The sequence below is a fragment of the Mesocricetus auratus genome, unplaced genomic scaffold (genome assembly GCF_017639785.1).
Source record: "Mesocricetus auratus isolate SY011 unplaced genomic scaffold, BCM_Maur_2.0 Super-Scaffold_4256, whole genome shotgun sequence".
Taxonomy (NCBI): domain Eukaryota; kingdom Metazoa; phylum Chordata; class Mammalia; order Rodentia; family Cricetidae; genus Mesocricetus; species Mesocricetus auratus.
This window is the reverse complement of record NW_024429182.1, coordinates 28,168,716-28,177,461: the sequence shown is the minus strand read 5'-3', so window position 1 is coordinate 28,177,461 and position 8,746 is coordinate 28,168,716. Positions and strand designations below refer to the sequence as shown.

The 8,746-nt window shown below is 42.4% G+C and overlaps 1 long non-coding RNA gene across 1 annotated transcript; it reads right to left on the bottom strand.

Annotated features, from left to right (window-relative positions):
* Nucleotides 1-2,065: 2,065 nt before the first annotated feature.
* LOC110341649 lies at nucleotides 2,066-7,989 on the bottom strand. The gene is made up of 3 exons (XR_002383622.2): nucleotides 7,892-7,989; nucleotides 2,825-2,915; nucleotides 2,066-2,189 (listed from the first exon to the last, which is right to left on the bottom strand). It is a non-coding gene; the product is annotated as an uncharacterized LOC110341649 (long non-coding RNA).
* Nucleotides 7,990-8,746: the final 757 nt, after the last annotated feature.

Genomic DNA, 8,746 nt, shown 5'->3' with positions numbered 1-8,746 from the left:
TACCATGCCTGGGAATGCTTTTGTTAATTTGGCTGTTTACTTTTGACTGTCTGAAACTAGAAGGTGAGCAGGATGAAGGCGAGGACTTGGTCTATCTTGTGCAACCCTGTCTCCTGCTCTCTGATCAGCCTATGTCATACAGAAGAGTCCTTACAGTGAACCAGATGGACTTGTGACCTTCTTTGATCAATTGTGGATGAAGCAATGTACTGAAATTTTGAGTTTCTACCACTAGGCGGCAGAAGAAAGTTATAGTTACTTGTGTGCTGTTAGAATTCACTCGATTTCACTTGATCTCTTCCTATTCTAAATTGTTCTCAGATGTACCATTGAAATTCTTTAATTATAAATTATCTCCATAAGAACATTCTTCTTTATTAGGATAGACAATGTGGGTCAGTTAAATGCAAATTTTAAAGGCAACATTTCTTCAAGGAAATTTAATAAAAGGATAAATTTTATTTAAGGTTTACAGAACCATAATTTAGACACACAAAATTTGCCCACTTTAATGCATAATTTCATGAGTTTTGATATTTCCATGGCAACACAAAGGCCTTTCTTGGCCTTCTGTGGTACCGTGGAGCCCGCTACCTTAGGTAGCCCCTGGGCTGTCACACAGGTTCGCCTCTACTGGTCTCCACTTAGGCTTCTCACCTGAGATCCTTCCTGTCTCCTCGCTTTCACTCTGCACAGTGTTTCTGAGATGGACCCATGTTGTCGGTAAAGAGTTTATTCCCAGATAAGTTTTACCCCTTCCTAGCCTTTGATGGCAGGTGACTCACAGGCTTTCTCAAGCTCCTCAGAAGACGGGTGGCTTCTTTTGAGGTGAGGTACTTCCTGCTGACTGCAAGAGCCAGCCTTGTTGACAGGACCAGTCAACATGATGCTGGCCATGCTATTTCCTCACTAAGGAAGCTTGGGTACCAGTTGGTGTAATTCACCCTGCTCTCTTGGTTCCAGCTTGGATGATCACACCGCTTGACTCAAGAGGGGAACATTGATTAAGAATGTGAAATGTTGGGACTGGAGAGATGACTCAGAGGTTGAGAGCACTGGCTGCTCTTCCAGAGGTCCTGAGTTCAATTCCCAGCAACCACATGGTGGCTCACAGCCATCTGTAATGAGATCTGGTGCCCTCTTCTGGCCTGCAGGGATACATGCAGACAATAAAAATCTAAAGAAAAATAAGAATGTGAAATGTTAATATCTCTGGTAAACAGCATCTCGCCTGGGCTTCTGGTACCATACAGGAACTGCCTCCCCAACTCTCTCCTTTCATTTCCTTTCTAACAATTTGTTTAACTCAGCTCTTTAGTCACTGGATGCTAGAGCTTTGGAAAGGAAAGGGAAGGTTTGCATCAAAGATTTCATTTGTTTATGAAGATCAATTAATTAAAGATTATTTTATGTGTATTTGGTTTTCGAGTGGGGAAGGTGCACATGTCTGGAGGACAGAGGAAAATCCCAAGTGTCATTCCTCCACAGACACCACTCACTTTGTTTTTTGAGACAGGATCTCTCTCGAGCACAGGTTAGGTTAGTCTGGCTAGCCAGTGAGTCCCAGGGGTCTGTCTGTCTTCATGTCCCCACACACCAGGTCTGTCTCTTGGACTCTGAGATTTGAACACGGTTCTTTTGCTTGCATGGAAAGCACTTTACCAACTCAGAGGCCACAGCTATTTTCTTGTTGCTGTGCTCAAGTATCTTAACAAGAAAACTGCACTAGCTAGCTTTGTGTCAACTTGACACAGGCTAGGTCATTTGGGAAGAGGGGCTCTTAACACCTCTATAAGAAGCAGCTGTAGGCAAGTCTGTAGGGCATTTTCTTGATTAGTGATTGATGTGGGAGGGCCTAGACAGGATAAGAAAGCAGGCTGAGTGAGCCTTAATGAGCAAGCCCGTAAGCAGTGCTCCTCACGGCCCCTGCTTCACTTCCTGCCCTACCCTCCCTCAGTGGTGGAGTGTGACCTGAGAGCTGTGAGCTGAAAGAAACTCTTTCCTCCCCAAGTTGTGTTTTATCATAGCAACAGAAACCCTAAGGCAGCAATTTAAGGAAGAAAGGGTTTATTTTGGCTAACAGGCCCAGAGGGATACAGTCCATCATGGTGAGGAAGACAGGGCAGCAAGCAGGGAAGGTGTGGTGGAGGGGTGGGAAGCTGGCTGGTTACATGATGTCCACATACAGGCTGCAGAAAATAAATAAGAAGGAAGGCTTGACTATAAAATCTCTTTTCAAAAGCAATAAGAGTTTGTTTTGGAGCCAAATGGGCTCCAAATGGCCTGGGAAAAAAGAATCTGGCTTCTCCAAACACCCTTTTCCACCCTGGTAACAGTTGCATGAAACTTGTTATAGTAACAGAATAAAGAAAGTTATACATTAAGGTATTCTTTTATAGGATGCAGATACTATCTAGTGGCATTATTAGCCTGTGGATTGGTAGAAGAGAGAGGTCTATACTGTGCATTCCAAAAGAATTTCCCTAACAGTTACAAGGATTGATTTTAGATCAAGCACAGAGGTGAATGATGGATGACTGTTTAAAAGGCTAAAGACAACCCACGATAATTTGGCTCTGGATCTTCTGCGACATTCTAGCTCTCCAAAATCACAGACTTTAGTTGTTGATCGGCCTTGTAAAATTTTTAACATAGTAGCACCACTCCTACCCCACTAGAATTCAGGACAGAATGAACTAGTTCCTCAGAGCATGTGGAGGTATGTGATTAGCATAGCACTGGACGGCTTCTCTTTCCACTTAACTGAAGGGATTCGCCTCATTAGAGGAAGAAGCAGTTTACGTAGGCTCACAGATCTACTTACTGGGTGCTGCAGACTTCTCTGGTGCAGCAGCTGGCTACATTCTCACAGCAGGGATGTATGTCATGGTGACAGGAGTTTGGTCACATGGTATCTGCAGTCAGGAAGCAGAGAGAGATAAACGGCGGTACCCACACACTTTCTCTCTTTTCTTTAGTTGGGGATTCCAGCTCATAAAATTGTGTCACCCACATTTAAGGTAGGTCTTCTAAACTCAAAGCAATCCAGAAACTCAACACATTTGCCCACAAGCTGATTGTTAGATGATTCTAGATCTTATCAGTTACCATCAACAAGTTCTCCCCTTTTCAATTTGACACCCAAACACATCACTTTAAAACTATAACCTTCCACTTTTATTTTTATAAGCTCATAACAAAAAACACACACCCAAGCCAACTCCAAACACCCCCATAGTCTTTAACAGTTCCAACATTGTTCAAAAGTGTAAGTGCAGAGATCTTCAGAGACGCAGGTAAACAACGGTGAGGCCTATGACATCAAATAGAAAGTTACATATTTGCATCCTACAATGGCATGGAGTACACGTTCCCATTCCAAAAGGGGAATGAGGACATTGTAAGGAAAGATCAGACCAAAGCCAGACGGAAGCCCAGAGGGCGAGCCCCAAGCTGTGTTTGGCATTTGAGGTTTGTGACTGGGGTCACCTAGGATCCAAATGGTGTGGGTAATCTCCCCTATCCATCTCTGATGCCTGCTGCACATCTAGCCTGTCCTGTGGGCTGACTCCTCTTACATCATGCAGCTATCCTTGGCAGACATCTTAGAGTGCTGGCATCTCCAGCATCCTGGGAGCTCCACTGCAATTTAGAAGCTTTACCTTCCATGCTGTGAGATGAACTCAGAGCCTCTTTCCAGGGACCCAACCCTGCCCCACATGTCCTAGCTTTAGTCAGCTTCCGTGACCTTGGCAAAAGTCTCACCCTTGTACTTCTCATGTCTACAGAATCAGAACCATATTGATGATGCTGCCAAGTTCTGCTGCCAGCCTGGTCCCCTTTGACCACACGTGTACTGGTCCCCGGGAAGCACTTCTATGCGGGTGTCAGGCTCTTTCTTTTGAAATGAATTTGCATGTTCACAGGTGTTATACAGGGGAGCGAACCTTGTTAAGAGATAAGAGTAAAACTCAGTGCAGAGTGAATTGTCAGCCTGGATCAGACTTCAGAGAATCTAATAACAGGCAAAAAGTTTCCTGATGTAAAACAATCCCTATTGCATGAGGAAGTGTAATTACATTGAAGCTCAACACAGGGTGCATGACATTTCTTCCAAGAAATGTCTAGAGACAGGCTATCTGTGCTAGTTTAAGAGCTTAAGGGTCTGGTCTGGTCTCGGTCACACAGATGGCATAGAGTCATTTGGGCTGTTAGCCTACTCTGGTCATGCTTGGAAGAGCAGCTTGGGGAAGCTTCTGTCTGTAAGGGTCACTTAGTTTACTTGTCACCTCCAGTACTGGTTGTAGAGCTTGATGTGGCCTGGCCCAACAGATAATGCAGATCACCAGGCTGTTAATCACTCCCAACTCTTAGCTTTCTGGATGGAAGAACAGGGTTTTCATCTTTCCCATTGGAAAGACAGTCCTGTATGTTTAATATTCCTGCTTTGTCTGGAGATCTGTGGGCACAAGTACTTTCATGCTATGCTCCCAACAGTTGGAGTCTTTAGGGCACATTTCCTATTGTCCCAGTGCAGAGCACAAGCTTTCTCTTTAATCTCTTTAAAAATTACAGCTGCTTTCCCTGCACCCTCCTTGTTTGATTAATACTTTCCTGATTCAGCTAGTAAGTCACATAGTAACAAATTCTCTTTCATATCTGTATGCCATGAATACTGTCTGTTACCATTTTAAATAATTGGAAAGCTATTTGAGATATCTCATGATAACTAAAAAACAGATTAAAGTAAAACCATGTCACAATTAATCATTTTTCTTTATGGACAATTATTTCTTCAAACAGTAAAATGCCTGCTTACAGACAGCATAACTAAATGGTGGTAAATATTGGTCAGATCAAACCAAGGAAGCAGCACTGTTGGTCTCGCAGACATGGTGACTCTCAGCTATGTTTAAGTGCTTGTAAGGAAATCTCACAATTGGAGTGATGGTTTTCCTCACAAGTGTCGTGAATATTTTTCAGCTCTTTGTCCTGAATTTCCTGCCTGATAACTATCTTCTTTCAAGAAGATAAGGCACTACAAATAATAAATCTGTACTGAAGCATTTATCTTAAAAAGTTCACACACTACCTAGCAAACCTGACATCTACAGAAAAAGTAGAGACATTAAGACTGATTAATGAGGAAACCAGTGATAACACATTTGGGGACACATCACCTTCTGCCTGTCTCCTGAGTTCTGGGGTTACAGGTTTGGACCAGGAAGCTGGGCTATGATGCTTCTCTTCATAAAGATTTGTTTTCCTATCAATTTTCTTCTTTTCTCTCCCTGCTCTCCTCCTTGCTGCCTCCATCTCTCTCCCATGCTCTTCTCTTTCTTCCCTACTGTCTTATTTCTGCATCTAATTTTCCACAATGGAGGCAATTGCTTGTGGGATTATTTCCTGTCTACATCCTGTTTAGACCTTGTGCCCCGTGAATGCAGGAACTAACTTTTACATTGTATTTATGTTTTTCTTTCAAGAATGAGCACTCTCAGGTCCCTGGACGTGCTTGCCATGTTGCCAGTAAGGCACAATATGATTAAGCACTACATGCCTGTGATTTTTTCTGTTCTTCTTGACCATGCTGGTCCAACTTTGAAACACCCTGGTTATGCAATCCACACCAAAACTCCACTGCCATTCTATGTATGGTTATCGGTCACTAGAACTTTCTCTTTTAAGAAATGTATTAATATCATCATTAGTTATTTATTGGGTTGCTTGACTTAGAGGCATTTAGTGGGGTTTTACATACTCTAGATATTGATCCCTTTTCTGAAGTATAACTATAAGGATTTTCTCCCATCCTTCAGGCTGTCTGCCCACTCTGTTGATAGTTTGTTTTGCTGTGCAGAAGCCTTTAAATTTGTGTAATCTCATTTGTCAGTTGCTGCAGCTGTTTCTTGCACTACCAGGGCTGTATTCAGAATGTGGTATCTATACCTATGTCCTGAACAGATTCTCTATACCTTCTTTTAGCAGTTTCAGTGTTTCCAGTTTTAAATTAAGGTCTTTAACCACCCAGTTTAAAATGGCTTTTATGTAGAGAGAGAATATGGACCTAATTTCATTCTTCTGCAGGCAGGAAAAAATCCAGTTTTGCCAGCATTCTTTGTTCAAAAGGCTGGGTTTTTTTCAGTGCACATTTTTCTGACACTTTTGTCAAAAATTAAGCATTCACAAGTGTCTTCATAATAGCCTCAAAGAAAATAAAAATTCCAGGGAAAAACCCTAACTAAGGAAGTAAAGGACCTCTACAATGAAAACTTTAAACATTTAATGAGAGAGATAGAGAAAGACATTAGAATACCAAAAGATATCCCATGCTCATGCATCAGTATATTTCATATTGTGAAAATGAACATTTTGCCAAAATCTATTTACAAGTTCAATGCAATGCCAATCAAAATGTTCACCTCATTCTTCCTAGAAACAGGACAAATTATCCTAAAATACATATGAAACCACAAAAGACCCCAGAGAGCCAAACAATCCTGTGCGAAAACAACATTAGTGGGATTATCATTCTAGACCTTAAGGTATATTGCAGAGCCATGGTAATAAAAACAACATGGCATGGCACAAAAACAAAAACAAAAACAAAACAACCAAAAACCAAAAACCAAAAAAAAAAAAAAAACCTGACATGTAAACCAAAGGAATAAAACTGAAGGCCCATACATGAGTACATGTAACTTGAGCCATTGACAACCAAAAACATAAGCTGTAGAAACAAAGCGTCTTCAACAAATGTTGCTGGAAAGACTGGATTTCCAGGTGCAGAAGAATGGCACCAGACCTGCATGTACCACACAGAGATTAACTCCAAATCAGTCAAAGACTTAAAGGGAACCCTGAAACTGCTAGAAGAAAACATAAGCAGTACCCTATATGATGAGGGTTTAGGAAAGCACCAACAATTGACACGTGGGACTTCATAAAACTAAAAGTTTCTGCACAGCTAAAGAAACAATCAACCAGATGAAGAGGAGCCTGCAGAATGGGAGAGGATCATGGGCAGCTATACATCTGACACAGGACTGATACTCAGAATGTTCTAAAGAATTCAGAACAAAGGATCAAACAACAACAACCTCAAACAACTCTTTCAAAAATAGAAAACCGAGCATAAAGTTCTCAGAAGAAAAAACTAATGGTGAAGCAGTATCTCAAAAATGTTCACCATTCCTAGTAATCAGATAATGAAAATGTGGTACATATACACTCTGGAGTAGAGCTCATCAGCAAACAAACAACATTGTGAACTTAGCAGGTAAATGAATAAAACTAGAAGAGTGAGGTAACCCAGCCCCAGAAAGACAAATGTCACATGTTCTCTCTTAACTGAGGTCCCTAGCTCAAATTTTTCAGATATGCGTGTGACTCCTGGAGTAACTGCAGAAACCAGGAATGTAAAAAGGGACCATGTGAGGGTGGAGGAGCATAGAGAGGGTATCAGGAGTCATCCGATCAGGGAAACGGGAAAAGTGGGGACTCTGATTAGGAAGGAGGAGAGGGGTAAGCACAGAGGTAGAGAGTAGGGTAAGATAACAGTAAAGATATCTTTAAAAAGTCACAAGCAATTGTCTACCTCAGAAAACACGTAATACATACAAGTTATACATATGTAGTTTAAATGAAACCTCATCTGGGCTGACAATGCTTCCTCCAAGACCCAAAGACCACTTAACAAAAAACCCCAACACCCAGCTGAGAAGCCCTCTGTTGAGCTATTGCTCAGTGTTGTCACAAGAGACTCCGGAAAGCATTACAACTTATAGCTATTGCCCTTGGTCGCCCCTGACAGGTAGAAGGTACATTCTTATCACAGAAGATGTTGTATGTTTTAGACACAAGACTCATCGGTTCCTGAGCTGCAACTCACCTGAAAGTCTTCTCCCCGAGGACTAGCTTATGGTGCCAGAAGGAGGCATGAAAGCTTCTGAATGAGGGGAACAAACAGCAGTTCCACCCAGCTATGATGCCTTTGAAGCACACACACAAAAAGAATGATCAGTATGGCATGATAACCGTAAGGGCGCAGTAATGGCATGGAGGTAATCAACAGTGCTCTATTTGAACTTAAGACCCACACAGCAAGAGGAAAATCATGCTGCTACTGAAAACCTAGCCAACTACTCAGGGCCAATAAAGTCAGGGTTCTTGGAGATCTGCAACTGACACTTTGTCGCACCTGCTGTGCGGCCTGCATCCGAGAATGTAGCGAGGTGGTCGGGATAGATGACACAGACCGGTCGGTTACTTTAAGAAAACTTTATCTTCCCAAGTCAGCTTAGGAGGAGACCCCAGTCCGCTTAGGAGAGAGCTCTCAGGAGAAGTCTCTCTAAGAAAAAGGAGCTTCCCTTTTTAAGGACTTCTGCCATTCATCTACATACCATTCTTTCCAGACTTCTCACCCTCCTGGCTGGTGGTTAATCTCCGGCCCCAGAATCAGGGAGACACAGCAGGGAAACAGGAAGAGACATCTAGCCGTAGGGGGTGTCAAAAGCATGGTATTTCAGTGAGCAAGCCCTTATCTGAGCCCTATCAAGAGCTTTAGCACTGAATTGTTTTCAGTAAACATCGCACAGCTGCCTGCTCCCAGGCCAAAGGGGAAGTGGGTTTCTGCTCAAGGTCTGGTGTCCCCACAACACTTAACTAAACCAGCATAATCCATAACTACGTTCTAAATAGTTGTCCTTATACTTGCAGATAAGTATAGCTCTCCTCCTCATCAAGG